This window comes from Heptranchias perlo, chromosome 26 (genome assembly GCF_035084215.1).
Source record: "Heptranchias perlo isolate sHepPer1 chromosome 26, sHepPer1.hap1, whole genome shotgun sequence".
Taxonomy (NCBI): Eukaryota; Metazoa; Chordata; class Chondrichthyes; order Hexanchiformes; family Hexanchidae; genus Heptranchias; species Heptranchias perlo.
The window spans coordinates 33,090,600-33,118,555 of NC_090350.1; the positions used below are offsets into that span (position 1 = coordinate 33,090,600).

At 43.1% G+C, this 27,956-nt stretch overlaps 1 long non-coding RNA gene across 1 annotated transcript; it reads right to left on the reverse strand.

Annotated features, from left to right (window-relative positions):
* Positions 1 to 8: 8 nt before the first annotated feature.
* Positions 9 to 27,956, reverse strand: LOC137342861 (uncharacterized). Its single transcript, XR_010967376.1, has 5 exons — positions 27,865 to 27,956; positions 24,633 to 24,716; positions 18,712 to 18,909; positions 17,479 to 17,598; positions 9 to 183 (listed from the first exon to the last, which is right to left on the reverse strand). It is a non-coding gene; the product is annotated as an uncharacterized lncRNA (long non-coding RNA).

Here is a 27,956-nt window from a genome sequence, read left to right on the forward strand (position 1 = left end):
GTAATCATTACACTGTGGTGGCATCATCACTCTTACCATGGGTTCCACATATCTTCAAATGTCTACCTTAGACAAGGGCATTTAGCTGGTGGCTGGATGTTCATCAGTTTTCCTTCGGAGATGTCAGATAAAAGCTGTTGCTGTTGAAACTGCCTGGCTTGTTCCAAACTTTGTTCAAATGTTCTAAACAGATAGAAGAGTAACACAAAGCCTTTTTGTTATTCTTTTATGATAGTTACATTTGTTCGGTGAAATGGAAACTTTGATACTTGGAATATATACATGTGCTGAAAAGATTAAAAGAAAGACTATGAATCAAATCCAGAGTGTTTGCCGATCCCTTGTCACATCTCAAAATATCTATCGCGTGGGGTGGTCAGTCTCTGTGACCATTGATCTTAATGTAGATTGGTTAGCGAGATTCAGAATATCTCCTCCAAATTGGTCCACTGCTTGTGACGTGAGGAGACTGAATATCACAGTGGCAACCTGAAGTCTTCACACCTCATTCAGCAAGGATACTTAGATCTTCCAGGGAGATGCCTACAATCAAGACCAGATAAAAACATGGGGGAAATGGGCACTATTTCTACAGTTTTTACAATGTTTTACATTTCCACATTTCGTGCGATTCAAGGGCACCAAACTCCTTGAGGTGATTTTAGCTTTACTTTTATTTCCCTCACTAGGTTTCATTACCAACACGCTCAATAAATCATGAGCCACTCTCCAAACATTACATCAGCTATTGACTCAATCAAGCTCTCCATCAGTGTTGGCCACTATCAGAACTGGTCTTAGATTTTTGGAAGCTCTCAGTGAGGTTAGTCATAGCAGCCTGCTACCCACCCTCACTCTTTCAATTAAGATGGGAAAGAAACCAACAACAACAACTTGTATTTATATAGCACCTTTAACGTATTAAAACGTCCCAAGGCGCTTCACAGGAGCGTGATCAAACAAAATTTGACACCGAGCCACATAAGGAGATATTAGGACAGGTGACCAAAAGCTTGGTCAAAGAAGTAGGTTTTAAGGAGCATCTTAAAAAGGAGGAGACGGAGAGGTTTAGGGAGGGAATTCCAGAGCTTAGGGCCTAGGCAGCTGAAGGCACGGCCGCCAATGGTGGAGCGATTAAAATCGGGGATGCGTAAGAGGCAAGAATTGGAGGAGCGCAGAGATCTCGGAGGGTTGTAGGGCTGGAGGAGGTTACAGAGGTAGGGAGGGGCAAGGATATAAAGGGATTTGAAAACAAAGATGAGATTTTTTTTAAATTGAGGCGTTCCTGGACCAGGAGCCAGTGTAGGACAGCGAGCACAGGGGTGATGGGTGAGCAGGACTTGGTGCAAGTTATGATACGAACAGTAGAGGTTTGGATGAGCTCAAGTTTATGGAGGGTGGAAGAAGGGAGGCCGGCTAGAAGAGCATCAGAATAATCAAGTCTACAGGTAACAAAGACATGGATGAGGTTTCAGCAGCAGAATCCTATGTTTTTGTTTTTATCCAGGGATTTAGAGTGGTAGGTTGAACATTTTTATTTTAGTGCATTCTCATGGTTAATGATTGGCCCCAAATAGCAGCAACTAATGAGAGAAAGAGTTACAAGCTATTCTCAATACATCAGATTGCAATGGGGCCCAGCTACTAGTCCATCCCATCTGGAACAACCTGAGCTTGACTGGCAATAATAGTCGGGCACCCAGATTCCGCTACTATCAATTGTGAGTTTCTATTTCATTCACTAAAAATATTGTTTCACTATATTGCTGAAAGCCCGTGTATTGAATACTCCCTTTGGATGTGACATTATATTAAAGGCACAAGAATTTACTGGCAGGTGGGGGTTCCATAGGTACCCAAAACCAACTCTATCTTTATCAAGACACAAAAAAGGTTACTCAGCCTATCAAGTGGATACCTTCCAAGGGACTGTATACCATTTGTACTTTCAAATTCTTTCCAGTTTTTTTTTCAGCTGTTGTCGGAGGTAAAACTTGCAAGATGTAAATTCCTATGAACTTCAACAAACTTTGTTCGCAATTTATCACAGTGGTCGGCAAAAATGTATTCCTTCTTAGGTACTCTCTGCGTAACCGTCACGATTAACACACGTGAAAAAAAATTAATCTCCAAAAAAATTAAGGCATTAATCGCAGAGGTCAACTGCAATTAAAAGACAGCCCTAAAAAATACACTTAGTTATTGAGGAACTGTTTGCATCTTTAGCTGAAATCTGAGGTTTTTTACAAACTATTGCATGTTTACCACTGTCCTTGCCAATGACCAGTTAAGTCATTGGCTTGTAAGGGGTGAGGGAGCAAAGGTTGTTTATACTGGTATATTTACTGTCCCTGTTGATGTGGAGTCCATGCTGGATTTACTCCAATCTGAATTTGGCAGTAAACAGCATATGAGAAATCACATTTAGGTTCGACCAGGTTGATCCAAACTGAAACACCCTTGTAGTGTTTACACTGCCTGTCCCCAGTCAGTTAATTTGTCAGAGTGCTTTACAGTACCAGTTTGATGCTCGTGCTGCATCTTTCCTTTACAATTGTAAACAATTTTACAATTTTACAACACCAAGTTATAGTCCAGCAATTTTATTTTAAATTCACAAGCTTTCGGAGGCTTCCTCCTTCGTCAGGTGAACGATGTGAAAATGAAATCCTCGAAATGAAATCGCATTTATAATTCACAGAACAATGCTTGGTGAGTACAGACAGTTTTTTCAACTGCCCGTTGCCAAGGCAATCAGTGTGCAGACAAACAGGTGTTACCTGCCAGGTCTCACAGAATATACAAAACAACAAACAAAAAAAAAACAGAGATAGAGAGGTAGAAACATAGAAAAGACAGCAACTGACCCGTTATATTAAAAACAGATAACATTTGTTCGCTGGTGGGGTAACGTGTAGCGTGACATGAACCCAAGATCCCGGTTGAGGCCGTCCTCATGGGTGCGGAACTTGGCTATCAATTTCTGCTCGACGATTTTGCGTTGTCGTGTGTCTCGAAGGCCGCCTTGGAGTACGCAGCCTTCAACATGTCATCAATGAGGACAAACACCTCGCTATGGCCATCCCCACACCTCCACTACTCGCCTTTAAACAGCCACCCAACCTCAAACAGACCATCGTTCGCAGCAAATTACCTAGCTTTCAAGAGAACAGCGTCCACGACACCACACAACCCTGCCACGGTAACCTCTGCAAGACATGCCAGATCATCGACACAGATACCACCATCACACGAGAGGACACCACCCACCAGGTGCATGGTTCATACTCCTGTGACTCGGCCAACGTTGTCTACCTCATACGTTGCAGGAAAGGATGCCCCAGAGCATGGTACATTGGCGAGACCATGCAGACGCTGCGACAACGGATGAACGGACACCGCGCAACAATCGCCAAACAGGAGGGTTCCCTCCCAGTCGGGGAACACTTCAGCAGTCATGGACATTCATCCACCGACCTTCGGGTAAGCGTACTCCAAGGCGGCCTTCGAGACACACGACAACGCAAAATCGTCGAGCAGAAATTGATAGCCAAGTTCCGCACCCATGAGGACGGCCTCAACCGGGTTCTTGGGTTCATGTCACGCTACACGTTACCCCACCAGCGAACAAATGTTATCTGTTTTTAATATAACGGGTCAGTTGCTGTCTTTTCTATGTTTCTACCTGTCTATCTCTGTTTTTTTTTGTTTGTTGTTTTTTTTTTGGTGATTTGTATATTCTGTGAGACCTGGCAGGTAACACCTGTCTGTCTGCACACTGATTGCCTTGGCAACGGGCAGTTGAAAAAACTGTCTGTACTCACCAAGCATTGTTCTGTGAATTATAAATGCGATTTCATTTCGAGGATTTCATTTTCACATCGTTCACCTGACGAAGGAGGAAGCCTCCGAAAGCTTGTGAATTTAAAATAAAATTGCTGGACTATAACTTGGTGTTGTAAAATTGTTTACAATTGTCAACCCCAGTCCATCACCGGCATTTCCACATCTTTCCTTTACAGCAGAAAACAACAAGAGATTCACAGTGGGCCCGGTTATATCAGGCTCATACAAATTGATTAATTCACTGCCGACCTTAAAAACCAATATCCCATGGTGCGATCCTTGCCAAGGTCTTAGCAAATCACCGCTCAGCATTTACACTGGTCAATTCATTGGAAATATAATCTGAAAATTCAAAGCAAATGCAAATGAGCAGCCTCATTCTGTGTAACTAATTCTCCTGGAAACTAGGTACTGGCGGAAGCTCTCGGTTGATTCAGAGTAGCGTTCAGTTGCAATTAATGACGGGTTGTCCCTTGTCATGCAGATTACGTTAAGATATATGTGTGTGATAGAATCAAAATGACATTATTGTAAGCATAGTGTGTTACATGAATGTGTGTTACACAATTGCTACATTTACACATCCCCCTCCAATCAAATCAGAAAGATTCTGTTTTCTCACACAAATAATGACTCCGCATTTAGGAGAGAGAAGGCTGAGGGGTGACCTGGTCTTTAAAATAATGAAAGGGTTTGACAGGGTAGACGTAGAGAAAATAATTCCACTTGTGGGGGAGACCAAAACTAGAGGTCATAAATGAAAAACAGTCACTAATAAATCCAATAGGGAATTCAGGAGAAACTTCTTTACCCAAAGAGTGGTAAGAATGTGGAATGAGCTACCACAAGGAGTAGTTGAGGCAAATAGAATAGATGCATTTAAGGGAAAGCACGAGGGAGAAAGGAATGGGTGGGTATCCTGATAGAGTTAGATTAAGTAGGGAGCGAGGAGGCTCGTGTGGAGCATAAACGCCAGCATAGACCAGGTGGGCTGAATGGCCTGTTTCTATGCTTCAGTTTCGATGTAACTCGATGACATGTCTTGGTGCAGTTAGCGTTTACTTCGCAGGGAATGAACCCAGTGCATTTGAACCAATGCTTGTCATTGGAGTTTACATCGAACATTGTTGTGGAATGTTGTTTAGCTGCTGGTAAAAGGTCATGTCCAGTGTAGTCATGTAGTATTCCAAAATATTCAAAGCTAGATCAAACCAGATTTTATGGCTTTTTTTTAAGTAATTCAAATCAGCATTAAGGAATCAAGCCGTGTTCCTTAAAAGCATTCGAGATTACAATTTAACTTGAACCTGGGGGTTTAAAAGTCCCATTTTATTTTAAAATCTCCTTCACATATTCATAGTACTAATTAAACTGTGGGATAAAAATAAATAAAGCACAGTTTAAAAACAATCAGCTATCTGCTTAATACTGTTGATAGCAACCAAATAAAAAGGAGTGTTTTTGAGGATTTGAGGGTATGTTATTGATAGGGTGTTTCATAAGGTTTTTGTTAATCATAGAATCATAGAAATGTTACAGCACGGAAGGAGACCATTCGGTCCATCGAGTCTGTGCCGGCTCTATGCACGAGCAATCTAGCTAGTCCCACTCCCCCGCCCTATCCCCGTAACCCTGACATTTTTTTCCTTTCAAGTACTTCTCCAGTTCCCTTTTGAAGGCCATGATTGAATCTGCCTCCACCACCCCCTCAGGCAGTGCACTCCAGATCCTAACCACTCGCTGTGTAAGGAAGTTTTTTCTGGTGTCACCTTTGGTTCCTTTGCCAATCACCTTAAATCTATGTCCTCTGGTTCTTGACCCTTCCGCCAATGGGAACAGTTTCTCTCTATCTACTCTGTCATGATTTTGAATACCCCAATCAAATCTCCTCGCAACCGTCTCTGTTCTAAGGAGAACAACCCCAGCTTCTCCAGTCTATCCACATAACTAAAGTCCTCAAAAACATTATATTTATTGCACTATATGTACCATACTTCTCATTGATTCATTGAGCTGAACACTGATGAGGAAGCAAATATAACCACTATATATTACTTCAGAGATCAGGACATAAAGGACAATGTTTATGAGAGAGTACTGTGCTTTGTTGTGATATTTTAAAAATACTTTAATATACTCTATATGATCAACCAAATTGGAATAACACATTGACTTATTTTAAAATAAAATGCCCGCCAAGACTTAAAATAATTTTTTTAAATTTAAAATTTCAGAGACACAGAAGAGTAGAATGTCACATTGTAATAAATCAAAACCTAATATAAATAGGTGTATAAGTTGCACCCTCACCTCCAACCTGTGAACCCGGAAATACGCCTTATATACACTTGTACAACCTTTTATGCCAGTGTGACCTGTGGTATTTAAAAATATATATTTTAAAATTATGTTTGTGAATCTACAAAACTTCAGTGATTTGAGGTACAGATTAGCCATGATGTAAACGAATGGCGGAATGGGCTAGAGGGGCTGAATGGCCTGCTCCTGTTCCTATGTTGATTAGTGCAGAGGTTGTTTACATTTTCAAACCTGGTGGTTCATTTTAAAAATGCACCATTTTCATCATATAACATTGACAAAATAATGACGTATACATTTGTAACAGTGAATATTAGAAGTGGAATTCCAATCGCACATTATGGTACCAACACTGTGCTGTGGAGCACTGGGACATAGGTGTGTGCCTATGACTGCTCACATGGAAAGTTCCTGATCTCAGTCAAACCCCTATAGAAGGTGGCGTGTGGAAGCTAGGCCTTTTTTTATAGGTTGGGAAGGAAAATTGGAGAACAAGTCATCGAGGCCACTTTCACATTCCATCTGGCCGCTAAACAGAACATTGGCAGAGGCAGAACCATAGAAAGAGATCACCACCCAGTCCTTCAGGCGGTGAATGATGCTTAGCCATATGTGGCAGTGGAGCCTAGAAGGGAAAAAGATAAACCAGATTAACACTAGCTGTGCATGGTACCACTGAACTTTCTTACTGAATCAATGCAAACGTTGTATACTCGATGGACTTTTCATTTTGGTAAACAATATAACTTATATCTGTAAAAGGTTAACAAAGAAATCAAATTATCGAAAAGCAAAATCTAAGACCTTTATGTGCAACTAGCTCTTCAATTCTGAGCTAAATGAGGTTATTCATCAGATTGTATTTTAAAGTTAATATTTATCCAGAAACAGAGATATTTACACTGATAAACATTTCAAGGCTGTTCACCTTCACAGTGTGACTGACTACAACTGTGACTGAACATGGGCTATAAAACATCAGCTTATGTACAACAAGCAGTGACAATAAAATCAGACCATATAGTTTAATGACTCATGAATTCATTATAGACAGCCAGTTCCTGATATAAAATGGCTGGAATTGATTTTTATCTAAGTGAATACTTCATAACCAAAACTATTTTGAAAAGAAATTGAAACATCCAAATTACTTTCTGCCTACCCCTGGAATCTGAATAAATTTGACTATAAATTTCTGTTTGCAGCTTTTACAATCCCCACGTTCACAGCCCATTTTACTAACTGTCATATTCCGTATCGTGTCAACATGTGGGCACTCTCCCACTAGTCAGATTTCTACAAATGCGGCTTCTTTAGCTGCTAGAACGAACCCAATTTAACACTACATCTCTCTCTCTGATGACACCAGGAAATATCAGTTGCAAACACGAGAGCAGTACTTAACACTGCTGTAAAGCTACAGTTTCTATTTCACTAGGTTAGAAGCATTACGAAAATAATTGATTGGCTACTGGCAGTTGCTAAGGGACAGCTTGATGTTCATCTTTAACTATCCTAGAAGGTTAACAGTGAAAAATTAGATGAAGCACATATTTTTCAACATTACATTAACCTTCATGCTGGTTACGTTCTCTATTTTTTCCCCAGAGGACGAGGCTTATGTGATCTTGAATACTTGTACGTTTTAACTCCCTTTGTTGGACCATTTATTTTATCTATCCTCCAGCTGAAGGCTCTTGCTGATAAAGGCTGCCATGTGTGAGGTCTTTGTTGCTTGTTTTGAACTCTGTCCAGTAACGGTAAAGATGGCAGCAGTCAGATCAAATCTACTGTGATGTTACAGGAGCTCCCACTTTGAACAGTCTCAATTCAGGGATTTTACGTCAATAAATCTAATTGAAATTGAGCCAGTTTAAAATGATGGCTATTGTAAAATTAGTCACAACATAAGCTGTCTATTTTTAATTTTATTAAACATATGGCTAGGTAAGTAGCACGGCCATTGTGTGAACTAAAGTTTATCTAACTGTATCTTCTTGTTTACAAGCAAGAAAACAGACAACGTAAAGGTTTTGGCACACATAGCCTAACATTTACTAAAGTCATTCCATTTTGTAGAATTTTCTACAGATTTTTTTTAAATAGTTCTGATGAAGATACCAGAAAAACAATTAAGGGAAGGACTTCAAAGGGCTTAGGATTTTAGAGCACAAATCAGATCATCACAGTTTGGCCATCTGTACTGAAAGAGGATGGCAGCATTACACTGGAGATTTTATTCTAGGGTCAATCTGCTTTAAATTTTAACACATCTGGTGAATTATTTAAAAGCAAGTTGTTATTCAATACAATTCCAATTTGCTTGATGTGAGCTCCCCAGTTCAAGATGTTTTTTTCAATCTCACCTATTTGTTCATTATGTTTACATGTCCAGTTGTTAAGAATTTAGCCACTGCTTGACATAAATATCATATCAAATAACATACGCTGACTCAATATTTTCCAGTATTTTGTCTCATTCCTCAAGTCCTCTGGCAGCATCGAGAGGAATCACCTCTGCCATTCACCATCTTGGTCTAGTCACTATGAGATATCCAAGGGTGGCCTGAATGACTTCTGTCTTTTGATTTTCTCGCCCTCCCTCTGCTCAGCATGTCCCTTTTAAGCTCATCTAAATTAGGGAACTCACAGAATTGGAACTCTTGTGTCAGTATCCAACACTCTGACACAGCTCATTAGTCTACCAATGCACAAATCACATAAGACAAGGGCAGGAAATTAAGAGCAAAACCTTTTTTGACAATAACATTTACCCTGTGCTGCCTTCTCCCTCGATTTTCTTTCCTTTTTTCTCTCTTCTCCTGAAAGCACTGACTCATGCCAGGCATGGTTCCTCACTTCAGTGACTATTCTTCATGCATGAGCCTTTACTGTGAGTGTTCAATCATAGGGGCATCGCAGCCGAGTCCAAACCTGCCTCATTTCTGTACGCTTTCTAGCATGGACTACAGGCTGGAAATCAGATGCATACGTCCCAAGCTAATGTTTTCAATTCAGATATTTTAACGAGGCTGCACGCCTCAAAATTTAGCACGGTTTTAAATTTAGTGGCTGCAGGCCGGGTTTCCTGGGGCTCAGAAAACCCGGCTGTTGAAGGGAGGCGAGAACGGCCGGATCCAGCAGGTCAGAGCTTTTCCTGTACTGTTTGTGGGCCAGGAGGAGCAGGAGTGGTTACCCCCGGCTCCCCAAGCAGACCTGCTTCCCTCCCCGCGATTGGATGCACCCTCCCCCCACCACGGTCTCCTACCCGGCCTGCGATCTTCTCCCTCCCTCCCTTCCTCCTCTCTGCTCCTCGGATGGCTTTGTACCGTAGGCCTTGCCATCCGACAGCCTGCCAGCCTCTCAAACTGGCCGTCTGTTGGCCAGGAAACAGAAACAAAAAATTTATACGAGGTCCTGCCGTTAAATTCGGTTACTCCTCATTTCCGGGTTTCCCGGCTGCTACAACCCCGACCACCCACCCCCCCACAAGCTCCCTCCCCGCTCCGCTGTAAATATCGGGGCCAACGTATCTCTTACTTGTGACGATGTGATAAAAGACTTTTCTGTCTTCACATATGAAAGAAGATTGTCCATTTTCTTTTCTGAATTGCCCCACACCCTCTGTTAACTAGAATTGAACTGTTTCCACATTTTCCTTGAGATGCGTGTACCCGCGAGCATTAAAGAAAATCTTTGATCCAAGGTTATAAACCAGGCTGCATATAGTGACACCACAAGTCCCGGCCAGAATGGAGATGATTGGGTAATTCCCCCGTCAATCACGCCTGGAGATCGCACTGCTGTAAGTGACTGGGATTGATGTTATGCACATAATCTGTATTATGTAACTACCCTTGATACATTTAACTGAAAAAATAATCCTGCTTTTATCAGGAGACTTTGCTATAATTTCTGTCATGAGTTCTGTTTGCTGCAGTATGTAGAGACTCTGTTTAATTAGACTCTGTTTGCTGTAAAATAGACTGTTGTAAGTCCTGCCGTTCGTCCCATCCCTGCTCCAACTCATTGGCTGACACAGTGGCATCAATATTCATTTCCCCACGGCTGCATATAGTTATAAACGATAGGGTAGAATTTCCATGCGGGTTCCCCCAATCTCCGGCTGTGACTTCTGCAGATTGCTGGAAACCCAGGAGAAACAATGTCTACACTGTTTCTCCGGGCTTTACGTTGAAGTTACAACAGCAGATTGGGAGACCCCCCCCCCAACGGAAATTCCAGCCCCATATTTAGAACATAACTGCTTCTCTCTTACACTACACTAATCATCTTTCTTCCCAAGCTGTCTGTTTTGCTTTTCTGCTATGTTCCCTGATTTTCCTGTTGTCATTCCTTTGCTTTCTCTGCTTTGTTCCTAATTGGTTGACTTGCCTTTTTTGCTTGTTTTCATTGCTTTCCCTTCTTTTATATTGATCTTTGCTTCTTTTCAAATTCCTTTCCCTCTTTCCAACATTTGTGCTCTAAGTCTCTAGCAACTTAACCCCAAGATAATTCCTAGCACACGTGCTGCATCAAAAGTCCTCAGAGTCTGCTCAATGGATACGTAAGAACCTCACCATTTTGATAATCATTTAGAAAGTCCACAAATTGGCCCCTCACGGGTAATTCCTATCCTGTTCGTGTATACAGGTCTGGATTCCCACAGAATACAGGCAGCCATATATAAATGGGAGTCCTGTGATTTTAATGAGAGACCCATTAGAAGTGTACTGTTTGACCATGGCCATTTTCATGAAGGCGAATTTTGTTGCTCTTTCAATGTACTGCATGTTATTAGCAGTGGGGTTGTTCACGTTTAAATGTCTGAGCACATGAAAAATGTGTACAGTCATGACTACGGTAGTAAATATTACTAGTGCCTTAATCATTATAAAGGGAAGTCTCATGCCCCATGGGAGCATTCAACTCACTCCGAAACAATATCACTGACTGACATCTCCACCTGGGAAGTCAGTCATTCCTCCTGATTTGTTAATCTCCAAGGTCATGATCTGTTCCGTGCTGTTTGAAAAAAGACTATAAGACTAAGCAGTGTGTGGGAAGATATTTACAAGCAACCAAAATGTAGGATTCAATGTGCATTTTTTGACAAAGCATACCCCCCATCTACGTTAATTCTGGATTATATTTGAATGCAGACTCGTGTTTAGAACTATTTGCTGACTGTAGTTTTCTGTATAGGTTATGTTAATATGATATATATTATTATTTGGAGGATGGTGAATTCTAATTCTCACCATCAAATTAGCCTGGCATCCTGTGGCACTCTATGGCACAACCCAACATCCTACAAAATCTAATATTACACTGCACGAATTCTGCAAAATCAAAAGAAGTCACTGACATCATAAATCACAAATCCAGGAATCAGTCAGTGCTTTTTTTCACATTGGGCTCGATTTTCAGACGTCCGAGCGGGTGCGTTCGTGGCGGGGGGGGGGGGCTCCGAAAATTGGGGATTCCTGGGGCGAGTCCGCAGCCCGGCTCCAACCCGCCCACTTCTGGGGGTTCCCCAGTGACGCGCTTACATGTGCGCGCAGCCCCCGCATGCAGGACTCCCGCTGGCAATTAAAGCCGGCCGGATTCCACTTAAATCAATTAATTGGATACTTCAGGTCGTTTGCAGACCTGATTTGTCGGATATTTTAGGAGGGGTGGGATTTTCATCTAAACTGAGAGTATTTCCCGTACTGGGGGAAACACTCCCAGTTGAAATGGACGTGTTGCAGCCACCAGCCTGTGGCAGCTGCAAAGGTCCATTTGACAGGTGGGGGTTGAGACCCTCACTCATTGCAGGAGGCCACTCTGTCACTTTGGACAAAGTTTGGCCTCCACCACCCTCCTCCTAACAATAAAATTCACCAACTTGCAACCTCAACCCCGGTGTCCAGACACATGTACCTACCTTGCGGACCCCCTCAAACGTACATCTTCCGGATGGGGGCCGCCATAGCTGCAGTCATGATCTCCTCAGAGGATGAACAGCATCACCAGCCTCGTCGGCCACACCGTCCACCTCTGACACGTGGAGCTCCACAACACAGTGGTGTGAAACATCCACCTGCACAGCAGGAGGGAGGGCAACCGCAGAGAGAGATGCGTCGCAGAGGGCACTACCCTCGCCACAGGGTCCACAGACCGAGGCTCAGCTTCCTGGACCTCTCTGAGCAGCAGTGCACACGGAGGCTCAGAGTCACTTGACATGTAGTCGTGGACATCTGCAGCCTCCTTCATGCCGAGCTGCTCCCGGCTGGCCCGAGCACCATCTTCTTACCTGTCGCTGTCAAAGTCACCACTGCCCTCAGCAACTTCTCCTCCGCATCCTTCCAGGGTGCCACCGGGGACATCGCCGACGTCTCTCAATCGTCTGCACAAAAGAGCCCTGCAAATACACCTACACCCACTTTGCAGTGACACAATGGGTGGCATCAGTTGTGGGTCTTCATGGTGATCCTCAGGAAAGGGCATTATCGCACAAACCAGACAAGATTTGCAAAGACGTGGCAGTAGTGGTGACAATATAATATGTAATGTGAGTTGATCAGAAATCAAATATAAGTAAAAACCATGACAAACCCTCAAACACCCTTGTGCATCCCCTTCATGCTCACAACACGTTTGCCTTACGCTTCCTACTACACATATGTGATGCATGCCCTGTGGCTGCAGCACAGGTAGTGGCAGGTTGGGTGAGGCTGATCGTGAAAGAGATGCATTAGAGGGTGAGTATGAGATACAGCCATGAGATTGTATGAGGATTGGGTTGAGTGGTAGTGGCGGGATGAGTACTGGTGAGGTGAGTAAGTGCAGGTAAGATGAGGATGAGATTTGAGTGGGTGTGAGGGGTGATGTGATAGAGTAGTGTTGGCAGTGCAGAAGGAGATGTGGGGTGGGGGCGGTGATGTGGCAGACAGAGTGTAGGGGAATGAGTAAGTGTACTCACTTCGGCTGACCTAGTTAGGTCATTGAAGCGCCCCCTGCACTGTATGCAGGTGCGTGATATGTTGGTGGTGCTGGTGACCTCCTCTGCCACCTCGAGCCAGGCCTTCGTGGTGGCAGAGGCAGGCCACTTCCTCCCGTCCACCGGGGAGAGGATCTCTGTCCTCCTCCTCCTCACCCCATCCAGTAGGACCTGGAGTGAGGCATCATTAAACCTGGGAGCAGCCTTCCCCCTGGGCTGCTCCATGCTGTAATTTTGGCTCCTTTCTGCAGCATCAGTCAGTAGAGGACTGTCCCTTTAAATAGGGCTCCTCCAGCTGACAGCCTATGTTGCGGGTGCGCAGTCCGCCCGCTGCACAGCTTTCCATTGCGAAACCCGGAAGCCAAGGTAAGTGCCTTCAATTAGGCTGCGATCGTGTGCAGAGTACCCCGAATTCACTGGGCACGTTACCCAGGTTTGACTCTGGGAACACAAAGAGACATTAGGAAATTGCATTTGGGGTCCAATAGGTACGCCATAGGTTTCTCAAAGTTCAGTGCCTCGTCCTACTTAACTCCTCTGTAGTGTTCATTGCAGCCAACCACGCCAAACTCCTCCATTGCCTCTCCTCCATGGTCCAGCTCCACATGGGACCACCCTCACATGGTTTCCCTCCCACCTATCCAAATGCAGCCAGCACAGCTTTCTCTTCCCGCTCATGCATGGCTGCCTTCAGAGTCCCCAAAGGATCACTGTCCATTTTTGAATCTATATTTTTTTCTTACTTTTTCCCTCTTATGTCATTTTCTACTTTAAAGGCACTATATAAATCTAAGTTGTTGTTGCAAGAACTAACAACTCTGGATCAACTCGAATTGGGTACTTTTGTACTTGAATTGCTGTATATAAAGTGCTCCATATAATAATACTGTCTGGGAGGGTTCCACGGGCAGGGAAGCAGTGTGAAGCATTGGCATTGATATTCCACGCTGACTTTTGGATTCATACAGAACATTGAGATGTAGCAGCTCTGTGTTTCTAGAGGGAAGTCTTTACAGCTTTACAGCCAATGAAGTACTTTTGAAGTGTAGTCACTGTTGTAATGTAGAACTTAGAATTTGTCCACAATCTTCAGCTGGGACGGCTGATGTGAAAAAAAATCTATTTAACACATCTATTTCCTGATGCTTTTTATCTTGTCTGAACTTATCCCTTAGATTGGGGGTGTCCAAGACATGGCTCTGCTTTAGCATTTGGGCCCAAAGCAGATGTGCACCAACCAGGAAGTAGCCTTTACCTCCAGACCTGGAACTTTAAGGAGTCGAATCGTCTAAATTTTGTGGGATGGGAGAATGGGAGAAAGGATGTTGGAGGATGGAGGGGGGCGGGGGGAAGGAGTGGGAGGATGGGGGGGAAGGGGTAAAGGATAGGAGAGTAGAAGAATGGGGGAAAGGAGGGGTAGATGAGCAAAAGAAGAGGAGATAGGGTAAGAGGAGAAAAAGGAAGGGATGTATGCAGGGCTCAGATTTTTTTGTCTATGGGGGGATCTCACTTTCTTGTGAATGGAGGGTCTTGCTTTCTCTGTGGGAGGCAAGCATTATGTGTATTCACATGCGGCGCAATCACTGGTTTTGACTTGTGTATCTAGCCTCAACCTCCAATAGATTGGACATCCCTGCCTTAAAGGACCTATTGGACTGTCCACCACGTTCATCTTAAAGAGGTATCACTTTCAGAATTTACTCCATTGATGAACTCGGCTAACCATCATTAGTACATAAAGGATGTAGATTAGTGAAAAATCTGTATTTTCATTCCTCTCCCCAGCCCGAACCTGCATTTACTTTGTTTCTTTTTAAAATCTCCTCCACTTTTCTCTCGCACTTGTTGGGGTTATGGCTCCACCGGCATTGAGCAGTCCTCTGCACCTCACTCCAGCTGCCATTCTTCCTATATGAGTGTCAGCAGGCTACTTGACCATGGAGGGCATCACAGCTGAGCCCAAACCAGTCCTCCTGCAGCATTCACTGTTTACCAAGGGCCACTGCATAGTGGGGACCACCTAGTCCCGAGGTGCTGATGTTAAATGCGGTGCCCTGGCTAAGATCAGATAACTAGGACAGGCCAGGGATCAAATCTAGGCCTTTCCTATCTGGCATGGTTTAGTACTATACTTTATAACACATTCACCTAGTAAACTATTAACCACCATTTTTTAGATGGAAGGACATACAGACAACAAGGAAATTTGGAAAAGTGGAGCAGAGCCCATGGTGAGCAGGTGAACATCCTTGAAGTTATTTTTTTCTTCCAATGAGGATAGCTGCATTTCAAATATTTTTTTGTTTAAGATCCGACCTTTGTTGCATTCCAAGCTAAATGAGGAAAGTACAGAAAACCGCAGATAACAATTAAAGAAGAAATCATCGCAATTCGGCCCGGAATTTCTTTCAGTCATTTCTAACGCACACATTGCTTCTCGCCTTGTAACACCACTTCACTCGCAATGATAGAATTGTTAAAGCGGCTTTGAATTCGAGGTCAGGGCATTCTGCAGTACATTCCAGCCATGCTTTTCATTTTAGGTAATGTTTATTTAGTAAATGTGCATGAAGCAATGAGCATTGCTGTGCAGGGGACATGCAATGGAATTTTTAAGCAGGATCATAAAGCAGCAGCTGAACTTAAGGTATTGGTATTAATCAGAAACCATTTATGGCTAATTTCTTGTTAAAAGTTGCTATTTACCAGTAAATACAGGGTGAATCTAAAAAGTGGCAAAGCTGCTTAGAAAGAAAGGGGTCGATTTCTGTGTGGAGCTTATATTGGATGGGCAGTAGGCACGGGTCCGCTTGGCACCCCCATCCCCCCCCGATGAGGTTAGTGGGAGGCCCAATTAATTTTCATGGTCGGTCCCCATTTACATTGAATAGACAAGCTGCCAGTGATAATTGGGCCCCTTTGGGTTTGTTGAAATGGGACTTTGATGCTTTATTTTAAGCATCTTTTAGTTTAATTGGGCCACGTGTTAGATCATTGTATTAGTGGTTCCCTTCAACAGGGGCACTTACGGTGCTGACTTCTGTCAGGTGACACTGCGTCAACTCAGTGCCATCCCCATTGGACTATTAAAATAGGCCCCACTCCCCTCATGTCCCACACATTGATATTCACTGCTGCTGCAGAGAGGTGAAAGTTCCACTGCCGCTGGTACTAGAAACCTGTGCGTTCCAGCTGAAAATGCATCTAAATGGGGGAAAGCAATATGTGTTAAACAAAAGTATATAGAAGGGGAAAAATCTATCACTGACTATCAAATGACATGAAACCAAGTGGGATGCTGAACAAACTGCATGACAATCCTTTAGTCACGAGAAGCTTCTTACAGAACAAACCTAGGACAAACCAAACATTTCCTTTATCTAATCATTGCTTAAAACACTATTGATATTAAACCAGTGTACAAGCATCTAATCGCTTTAAAAAATGTTCCCATTAATTTACTAGAGGAGTATTGTCACTAATATTGAAAAGTATCAGGGTAGGCCTGCGGCCATATTTTCGTCTCCGCGAATTTATTTCGGGACTTCACAGTCTCCTTTTCAGCCTGGATAACTGAGATCCTCGAGGGCAGATACCACTGGTGTTGCCAAGTGCTCAATGGAAGACTACAGTGCAGACAACCCTTTGCCTCACCTAACCATCCACCTTCCAATGTCTGTTGTGTGAAGGCAAACGACTCTTCAGAAAGGTGCTGTGCCAGACTCCATACGGAAGCAGTGGCACAGAGATCCCCATACACCTCATTAGGGCCAATCAGTTGCACCTCTGCCCTGAGCCAGTTGGCACCTCAACAACCCACATCACTGCTATCCCTTCATAACCAACGCTCAGTGACTTCCCCCCCGTGTATCCTCCTCAACTTCATTGTGATCTTCTTCAGCACTGCACTTTTTTTTTAAATTCATTCATGGGATGTGGGTGACACTGGCAAGGCCAGCATTTATTGCCCATCCCTAATTACCTTTGAGAATTTGGTGGTGAGCCGCCTTCTTGAACCGCTGCAGTCCGTGTGGTGAATGTACTCCCCCAGTGCTGTTGGGTAGGGAGTTCCAGGATTTTGATCTAGCGATGATGCTTCTTTGCTGGTGCATGAATCAAGTGAGCACAGTGATGTTAGGTGCCCAAGTGAGTAATACAGACCACTGGGCTCTCCTTGCTCTTTGAGGAGAGCAGATGGGACATGATGAGCACATAAACACACTTATGTATTTGAATGCTATATTGATATTACATGCATCGTTGTGTGTATGGACACATTGATGTAACATATCATGCAAAGTATGGAATATAATTCATCAGGTACATACCAGTAGTTCTGCACAGTCCCAGCACCTTCCATAATCTCCCTCGCAAATAAAATATTTTTTTTCTTGCACATAGGTGTTTCTGGTCATGAGGTCGGTCATCTGTTCCACATCTTGGCCTTACTGGGGATTGAGACAGGGTGAGTGGGCCAATGGGAGTTACTCTCTACAGTACATTTTGCCTTCATATAAGTCACTGCACTTAATTGCGGTGTTTTGAGACAGTTCAACATGATAAAGCACTCCAGAAATGCAATGCAATTCTTTTAATTTTTTTCATGGCACACATCTGTATAACCCGGCTGTTTTCATTTTTCTTGCATTATTCTGTGACAGTGTAGCGTTCTTTTTAAAACTGTTTATTTTCATGTTGACATATGTACCAAACATTTACGTCTTACCTCACATTATTTAAGTTGTGCAAGCATTTACGGACTTCCTGAAAGACCCGTTAAGTTGTTGATACCATAACCATCCTTTTAATGAAAATATGGTGTCAACAATTTGAATGGAACAGATCAAAAAATTGAGGTCTTCTCAATTTTTGTTTCTCCACACAATTCTATTAAACACTTTGGCATTCTACCAGTTAAATGGCACATTCACTGTTTGAGCAGCATTAAAGGGTCATTATTAAAGGTGTGTCATGATTAGCTGCTAGCTTTTACTCCTACGATTAAATTCACACCGCTTAATAATTGTACACTTCTAAACTGCTACTACTAGTTTGACGGCTGGTTCTATATTATCATGAAAAATAGTCATTTCAAAAAAAGAAGAGAGCATGTTTCTTAGTTCTCAAACCGACTATGAGCACTGTATCCCGAAAAACCAAGCCTCTTGTTCCAGATCGGTCTACGGTGAACCTTGTTGGAAGTGTACTCGTGAACATCCAGGGTGGACAAGATTGGGTTTGACTGCGTTGTTCTCCAAGGGCAGGTGGCCTGCTTGACAATCACTGTAAATCTCATACATGAGTAATGGCGCCCGTTCACTCACTGATCCCTACCCCTGGGAGGGAGTCAACACCTTCAGGAAAGGAAGGGAGAAAGGTGCAGGCAAAAAAAAAAATTGCAAAATGGCCACTGCAGCAAGTTTTATGCTGAGGCAGTTAGATTCTCCAATGTGTCTGACTAATTTCTAATCTCCGTTAAACATTTTATAAACACAAAAACACATTAGCAGCAATTATAAGCCACGACGCAATTGTGTCTAGGTACTGCTCAGTTTACAAACCTGGTGAAATATTTGTAAGACTCTTTGTAAGGCGACAATGTACATCAATTATTTACGTGAAATAATTCATCCCAACGGGCTCAATGAAGCAGTTCTTTCCACTGTAAAACCACTGTCTTTCCCACCTTTTATTTTATTCTTTTAAAACATGTTCAGTATAGATAACCAATACTTCTTCTGTTCTTTAAGCTGCCTCATCTGAAACGATACATTAAAACAAATTGGTTTAGAAAAGGAGAGGATAGAATCTTTTTATAAAGACTTAGCCTGCTAAGTAAAGGTTCAAAAGCACAATTTGGTTTTCCATTAAATTGTCTCTTGTTGAATGGAGCAATGTTTTTATTTCTTATTCCCTAATGCTTAAACTCCCGACTTGGAAGTAGCTGCTTGTGTATTGAACACAGATTGGAGTGTGTACATTTCCCTGATTTTTACTCTCAGTACCCTCTTAGGATCAAATCCATGTTAGTGTTACATTGCTGACATTGTTTGAGGTGACAATGGGGCCCTTCTGCTATTCTAAACCTGTGTGCCCACACTGGTAAACTGCATGTATCCTAGACTGTGATGACAGAGAGCAAGTGTGCCCACATTGGTAAACTGCATGTATCCTAGACTGTGATGACAGAGAGCGAGTGTGCCCACATTGGTAAACTGCATGTATCCTAGACTGTGATGATAGAGAGCGAGTGTGCCCACACTGGTAAACTGCATGTATCCTAGACTGTGATGACAGAGAGCAAGTGTGCCCACATTGGTAAACTGCATGTATCCTAGACTGTGATGACAGAGAGCGAGTGTGCCCACACTGGTAAACTGCATGTATCCTAGACTGTGATGACAGAGAGCAAGTGTGCCCACATTGGTAAACTGCATGTATCCTAGACTGTGATGATAGAGAGCGAGTGTGCCCACACTGGTAAACTGCATGTATCCTAGACTGTGATGACAGAGAGCAAGTGTGCCCACATTGGTAAACTGCATGTATCCTAGACTGTGATGACAGAGAGCAAGTGTGCCCACATTGGTAAACTGCATGTATCCTAGACTGTGATGATCGAGAGCGAGTGTGCCCACACTGGTAAACTGCATGTATCCTAGACTGTGATGACAGAGAGCAAGTGTGCCCACATTGGTAAACTGCATGTATCCTAGACTGTGATGATAGAGAGCGAGTGTTCTTGCACCCCAGTTGCTGCCTCCAATGTGCAGTATCAGTAAGTCCAATCGACTGCAAACAACTTCAGATCAAAGAACTGTAAGTCCGAGTGCCCTGTTACAGCGGTGCTGTTAAAGGTCATACGTCTTCCCAAAGGGATGGGTTGGGAAAGCAGCACAATTATTCTGCAGTTAAATCCTGAGTATTAAGCATTTTGCCCGGAAATGTTATGTTTGGATCAAGATTTTTCTAAACTGCATGATAAAACTGGGCAATATGTAAATCCTAATACCCAGCCCCTTTCAGCAAATCAATCATAGCAGAAAACACTCAGTGAAACCATATATTATAGAAGTGGGTTGACTTGTAAACTATGCTGCAAACACTAGCTGGAATTTGGTTGGGGGTTGGCTACATTCAGTATGCTGAGCATTAGAAAAAATATAACTGAGGACTATTTATGTGCAAATCAGGAATGTTATGTTTGGATCAAGAGTCCTACACAATGGGAATGTATGGGAAGTAACTTGGTATGTTGGAATTCTTAGATCTGGTATGTTTGCATCTGGAATTGATTGTGAAATCTTGGAACGGCTTAAACTGAGTATCCGATCAGTACAATCAAAAGGCAACAATGGAAGCACAACTCAGATTGAATATTTCATTGGTCAGTTGGATTCTGTGACAGCTCTGACACCCCTAAAGCTCTAACTGCTGTTTGGTTGTCTTTGAATGTTACTTTTCTGTATTAATTATTAGTATTTTAGAATTTAATTCCAAGCAAATTGCAATGTTCATGGCCTCAATACTCACATAATGGTGCTGACTGTTGAGTGCCAGCATCCCTCCAGATACCTGGCTCAAACGGCCATTGTACATGTGGCAACATGGACACTGAAGGGGGAATTTTACACACACACCCCCCCACCCCCGATTGATGTGGTAAAAGCAGGGGTGCAATTAAAATGGAGCTGCTCCATTTCTGCCGATTCCCTATTTTAACACTGCTGGTTTAGACGCTGGATGAGGCTCCCCGTTGGAGTCCCGTTAATGAGTGCAAATTGGCATCCAATGAAATACATGGGACCCCGATGCCATTTTAACCATTGTGACCACCCCATCAGGTAAAGCCGACAGGGATCCAGCGAGGCCCTCCTAGGTACGTTAATAAAACTTTCCCTACTGGGGCCCGGAGGAGCAGGAGTTTCCCACAAGGCAAGTCCGGGCCTCTGCTGCCCCAGGTTCTCCACCCCTTCCCTCCTCAGGTGCAAGACCCTTGCAACCAACACCTCCCCTCCCGGACTTGCCTTGTTTCCGGGCTGCCACCGGAACAGGCGAGATGTCGACTGGCGGAGTTCAAATGAGGCCCGGCAGTTTAAGTGTCAGGACGCAGGCTCCTGCATGGGATTGCTGTCCCCTCTTGCCAGCTTTCCGCCAGGAGTTAAAACCAGCCCTCCATAGCTGAGTAGAGTCCTGTAATCACCCGACGTTCACACATTTATATTCCAGCAGGATGTAACTAGACAGCGATCAGGAGCAGCGACCCTGGATGATATTTCTGCCCTTTCTAGGCAAGGGTACTGAGTCAATTGCATTGCCCCAATTGAGGTCATTTAGCTCAGCACAGACTGGGGAACAACCCTGAGACCATTTGGTCTGTCTAGCGTAGTATAACCCCCAGGTGTTGTGGTTACTAGGCCACTGAGGGAGCTGTGTGAAATTGTGGTTAAAAAAAGGGTTCCCTTATCTTTTTCTTTTTTTGGGTGCCATCTTAGTTGATGAATGGGTTTTTTAAAAAAACGGTCATATAAATGGGTCAAATTTACTCAATTTTGAATACCAAATATATCACTAGTGGTGATGGATTCACTCTGAATGGCCAAATCCATCCTGAGTAAATGCTTCATCTGCATCCTGGATTTGGCAATCTTGTTATATACTACACTGGCACGATCAATATCAGAGATAATAGACAGTGCTAGTCTCAAATAATTAATATCAGGGAACAGTAATCAATATCAGCCACTTGGGAAGGTACAGTTTCTCAAAACTCAACTTAAAAAGGATTGCACGTACAGTTTTTCTGTTGTTCCAGCTGCTGCAGAATGTGCTCCATTATATAAAAGGAAACAGTTTGCAACAACAAACAAGGCCTTGAAACCCTACTGGTGGCAACATAAATGTGAGCTGAGCCTGTACTATAATGGGGCTGGTCATCTGACTCTGGGGTGAACCTCAGATGTTGCCGTAAATAACACCAACAGTCCCTGTGAACTATACTGAATATATCTCCCGGCAACAGGGACATGATGTCACTGCAACGGAATCCGTGATATGCATGTGCACAACACATGAGTCTGAATTCCAAGCTCGGGCTTGAATGACGGGCGGTGGAATGATGTCCGATTGTATCTGACTGTGTGTGAAAGCCTTTGTTTGAGAAGTCAGAAAAGCAAGGACTAGAGAGGGTATCGTCTGGAGTTAAATAAACTTCAGCTGCCGGCCACAAGACTGCAGTGCTGGGCATTTAGCAGGAAATTTTTGAACTAGGTACAGTGTTTTTTGTAATAAACCGTGACCTAGCTGCACAGAAAATGTCTACCAGCCGATTCAAAGGTTTCGCTTTTTCTCCACTGTAACATCTTATTGACTGAACAACAAAGATAAATTCTACTGGCACTAAGCACATATTTGGCCTATGTTAGTTAGCTGATCTCAGCTGTTTCAACATTTAAGGTCCTGCAATTGGCCTTAGCACCCCCCATGGGTTTAGGGAGGAGAAATATTAACCAGGGTTTCCACTCTTGTTTGATCCCTGCTGGAAAATGGCCATGTGTAGAGGTTGGGTGAGGTCGAAATTGGGCTTTGCAGAGATGGCCTCCATGGTTGCTCAATATCATGGCTTATCCACTAAGATTAGCCATCTGTTTAGGTACCGGAGTACTGCCAGAACTTGGGCAGCTACATCGCAGCAAGTTTACTGCCTTCTAAATGGATGGTGAGGGGGTCGGGGGGGAGAAAAGGAGAAACAATTGGAAGAAAGCTGCGACAGCTAATTTGGAGTTTTTGGGCAAGAAGCCATTTTGAACCCATTGACCCACATAGAGGCTGCTGCTACAAAGAGCACATCAAAGTAGTTCTGTTCAAGAAGGAGTTGATAGAGGTGCTGTTTCTCCCCTTTCCCTTTATCCAGCTGCTTGTGTACTAGTTCTGCTTTTGTTCAGATTTCAGGAGACTGCTGGTCTGGAAGCCAGCTCCTAATTTTTATTCTACTAAAATGCATCTCCCTTATCCTGGTGGCAGCTCCATAAACCTAGTTTAACATGCGTCTACAATATCCCCGCCGGGATAATGGAGCCTAAGATTTCCCAACTGTCACTTATCAAAGTTTGTTTTGCTGCAAAGAAAATCACTGCAGACTTCAGTGTGTCTGACAGATCACTCCACTTAACGACAAGTGTCTGAGAGGAGCTTATCCATGTCTGCCAACTCAATTAATAATAACTCCCCAATAAGAGCAATGTATGGGAAGAGCATTATTTTCTTTGGCCAATCTTTGTAACTGACTGTATTGTAATAATGAACCTATCTAGCTGAGTAAAGTGCACTCCACGTATACAGGTTGGCCTGTGTCCCTGGTATTTGGCAGCAAAAAGTAGGTTTTAGCTCTTTGCTCAGCACACTCCACATAGCTGGGCGTTTATTGGTTCATTTTTCACAGCTCCCTTTCCCAATAGCCATTAACTCCTTGGCATCCTTCAACTGGGGGAGGAGGGAAGGGTATCAGCCTGCGGATTTCTCTTACGGTATTCATTATTGCTTCTTTGGGGAGCTCTTGTGATGTACTTTTGCAGTTGGATACCACCCTTTCCTTCCCCCCTTCCATTTCCATTGAGTTCTTAACTGACGTCGTCTTTACACATGCAGTGGTTCTAAAGTCGTGATTGTAACCTTGCTTTCTGTTCAAAAGACTTTCCCCAACTGAGCAAGATATCATATCATAGGCCTGTCGGGGCAGACTGAATTTCCCAAACCACCAATTAGCTAGAAAAGATGGTGGTCTCTCCGTCAGGTGGCTGTATTTTAAATTTACCACAGAGGGGTGTTGCTAGCCCTAGAGCTGTTGGCAAAAAATTATCCGTTTAGGTAGGTCATGCCACCTCCAGAACTAGCAGTGCTACCTCAGACGCTTCACAGTGCAGCCGCTGAAGTCCGTAGTACTATAAAGGAGGTAGATCATTAACTGTTTCACCCAGGTAGCAGCTAGTCAAGAAGTGAGCAAATCACTCATTTAGCCATGTCTTCATTTCGAGTAACTCAGGATTTCTTCAGCTGGTTCCCAGGAGGAGGCAAAAGTAAGTAGAAAGAACACAACTGCACACCGATGTATGTTAGCTGCGGGAGAGTGAAAGACAGGGGAGAATTTTGCCAATTCTGAAGACCTTCACAGTTGACTGCATGGCTGCTAGTCTCAAAAAAAAGATAGAAAATTCAAATTCCCTAAAACCTGATATCTATTTATGCATTAGACAGAATATAAAAGCACAGCAATTAATCTATAGCAGACAAATTTCAACAGAAAATGGTCTACTCAAAAGACTCGCCAATTGTCATCTGAGTAGGTCCTTCAATGTGATGCTCATATTAATAGCATTATTTTCAAATTCTGACAACTAGGAGACACCTTATCAAGCTAAATGTTTGGACATTCAAAATGCTAAATCTACACTTTTTAATGTTATTGCCTCAATTATGTTCTCACCTCTATCATGAATCAGTTCGAAAGATGATATTGTCAGTCGAGCAACACCACTAAGATTGATGACATTGTCAATTGAAAAGTCCCCTGGAAAAGAGGGAGTATATTAAAATTTAACAATGAGCAGTTTGATGCTCAGCCACAGAGCGATGAGTCAGTACCAAGAATTCCAATGTTGGCCAAGGAAAGGTGAACTGGCTCCTCAGCAATATAGAAAGTCAGAATTAGCCAACCCAAGTCACTCTCCCCCACCTCCTAACAACCAGATACACAGTACCTTGGGCAGAGGCCTAACTGAAGGTCATCAGCCTGCCTTCCTTTTAATGTACTGGGAGAACTAAAAATAATTTCAAAAGTGAATGTTTTTTTTTAAAATTGAAATTTAAAAGGTATAAATGTTTGAAGAGTTTAGTTTTGGCCTCACCTTTTTGTCAGAATTTACATCTGAATGAATCAGGAAGAAGTAGTATGTAAACACTGGTGAAGGAGCCCTTTGAATTGTCCCTTAGAAGCAGACGTCACGTACCTAAGCAACAGGGATGCCAGCATGGTGATGTGATTCCTGGTGTACTTCACATGGCACACGCATCATCTATCGTTTCAGAGGTCATGCTGTCTAAGAGAATGTCACAATCCCATCTCGAGCCAGTGGACAGACAGCAACAGGCTAATGTTACTGACAGCTGCTGGGCACAAAAGAGTAGACTGAGTACGAGATCTGCTTCTGACATCATTTAACACGGATGTGTGCAATGGCTGGACTGTGCACTCAGAATGGAAGGGGATCAACTCACAGTGATGACAGACACTGCAGGGGAAAAAGTGTTAGGGACTAACTACAGAAGTAATGGAAGGATCTGATCAACAATCTGCAGCGGGCTGACAGTCCACACATTTAGAGCTAGATTGAAGAGTGTCAATCCATCAGGACCCCTTTGAGGAATCAGACATTTACAAAGATTTATGATTAATCGTGTTCTTCTTTCCCCAATTTATTTCTCTTGATTTTCTTTTCTCTTTGTTTGAATGAGCTGACGACATTGTCCTAAGGATTGCTTTGGAGAAGTTATTGGACCAGACAGTGTGAGGGAGATGAATTAAAATACACTGCTGAAGTGACATGATGACTGAGGCACCCAGGGCTATCTCTGCTTATATTAAGCAGACTGCCTGACTCACACTGTAGTTTATACAGAGGACACATGAGAGTGCTTAGTGATTTACTGAAATATAAACCACTGCGTGACATTGGGTGCATAACTCACAAACCTGAAGGGCATGCAAGTCATATAAACTAGACTCAAGTTGTTTTTTTTTAAACAATGGTGCTTATACTATATGTTGACTTATTTTATTTAAATTATTGTTTCACAGAGTGAGAAAATGTAATGGTTTTGCTCTTTGGGGATCTATCGTCATGAAAGACGGCTATATACCGAATGATTCATGGCTGCTGTCCTGGTGAGTTCAGTGTGGAGGCAGAGAAGATCATATGCATGTTATGAAGTACCTGGAAATACGAAGATTCATTTTGTATTATATAATGATGGCAATTTTCAAGAACTGACTGTTGTTGGAACGGTACAGAGCTGTACATTTCATTCAATTCCCAGCTTGTGCTCAGAGATAGTGGGGGGGGGGGGCTACAATTAGCCTCAGTGCCCGGGGGCTAGAAAGGGGAAATGGAGCCCATGGTTCATGCTTCTGAACGTCATTCAGAGGGGTAGATCTTGACTTTGTGCTCTCGTGTAAAACGGGCGATAGTGAGTCGGCAGCACGTTTTACATCTCTCCCAATTTTTATTTCCATTAAAGTCATGCTGACACGCTACCACCCGTTTTACACTCTCACAGAAAGTCAAGATCTACTCCCACCGTGAGTCTTGCTGGAAAGCAAGCACCAAGTGGAGGGCAGGTGAGTACACAATCCCACTCTGCTGTGATGTTCCCCAAAGAAAAATACCTGAAGACGTACACCATTGAGGCTCACAGATGAAGACTGGCCACTTGGATGAGGTACTGCTCACACCTGTGGAAATGTATCCCAGCACAAACCAGAGAGGAAGGGTGCTATTGCAAAGCTCTGCTTTAGCAAAACACAACGATCAAAAAGGCTGCTGCATTGGGTGCGCATGTGGTGGGTTTGTCATGTGAGGTGTTGCATAATTTCAGGAGTCAAAAAATGTGCCAGTTTGAGATGATTAACCACAAATATACCTCACATGTGGCATAATTTTTGGTAAACCACTGAGTTTCACTGTGTTTATACCATAGGTCTTAGGGGGACAATGTAAAAATAATATGGAAATATTAGAAAAATACAGTAAGGAAGATTCTGATCGTGTGCTCACTGTTGTGTAATGGTTCAGTTACGCTATTTGAGATTAATAATTGGAATAATGTGGAGATGGCAAACCTGAGTTATACTGTAGGCTCCACATCGCTCTCTGGACAGCCAGAGCACCACCATCCAATTGCTGGGTACATTTTAATGCCAGCCAAGAGCCAATACAACAGCTAACTTTGAAGACTTTAAAAGTGGCTCCCCTGATGGCACATTAAGTTTATCCAATAAGTAACTGAGCCATTTAGACCAAAGAAGGCATCAGGGCCAATCCTGTGCTTGTGCTGAGTTAGCTAACCTCAGCCAGCGCCAGCGTAGCGATACAATAAACCTCAGCACCCCCGGGGTACTGGAGGTAATTTCCCACCCTTGGAAACCTACTCCCGCAAGAAGTCAATGTCTTCAGGAGGGGGAGGAAATTAAAAAGAAAAGTGATTGAAGTTTTTAAAAGTTGGGCAACTGTGACTTTTTTTTTGAAAAGTTTGGCTCCAATTATACTGCAGCCAGTGCAAAACTGAAGCAATTGGAGGCCGCTGCCTCAAAATATTCGATCTGGACAACTTCAATCCCGTTACATTACATAGTTTGCAAAGCTGATTTGCACTGATGCAAACTGTGTCGGATATCTGGCCTGAAAACCTGGGGCAATGCTGTGTTGCAGTCATGTGACATTGTATGTTGTTATGGTAATGAGAACCAGAAGTCAGTGTGGTTGTGCTGAGGTTTATGTACACCACTGGAGGCTTGAAAGGTTGCTGTTGACATATTAGTTCTCGTGTCTGTCATCTGCATAGCAAGACTACGGTGGTCAGTATGAAACTAAACCGCTACAAACAAACCACACAAACGTGGTACACGTTTGCTTATGACTAACTGGGGTCAGTGATTGTACCTGTGGTTTATTTGATGTTCTCTTGTCTTGATGAAATAATTTCCTATTGTCCTGTTGGAAGTCCAAGTTATTTGGTGATGTCATTGTTCTTT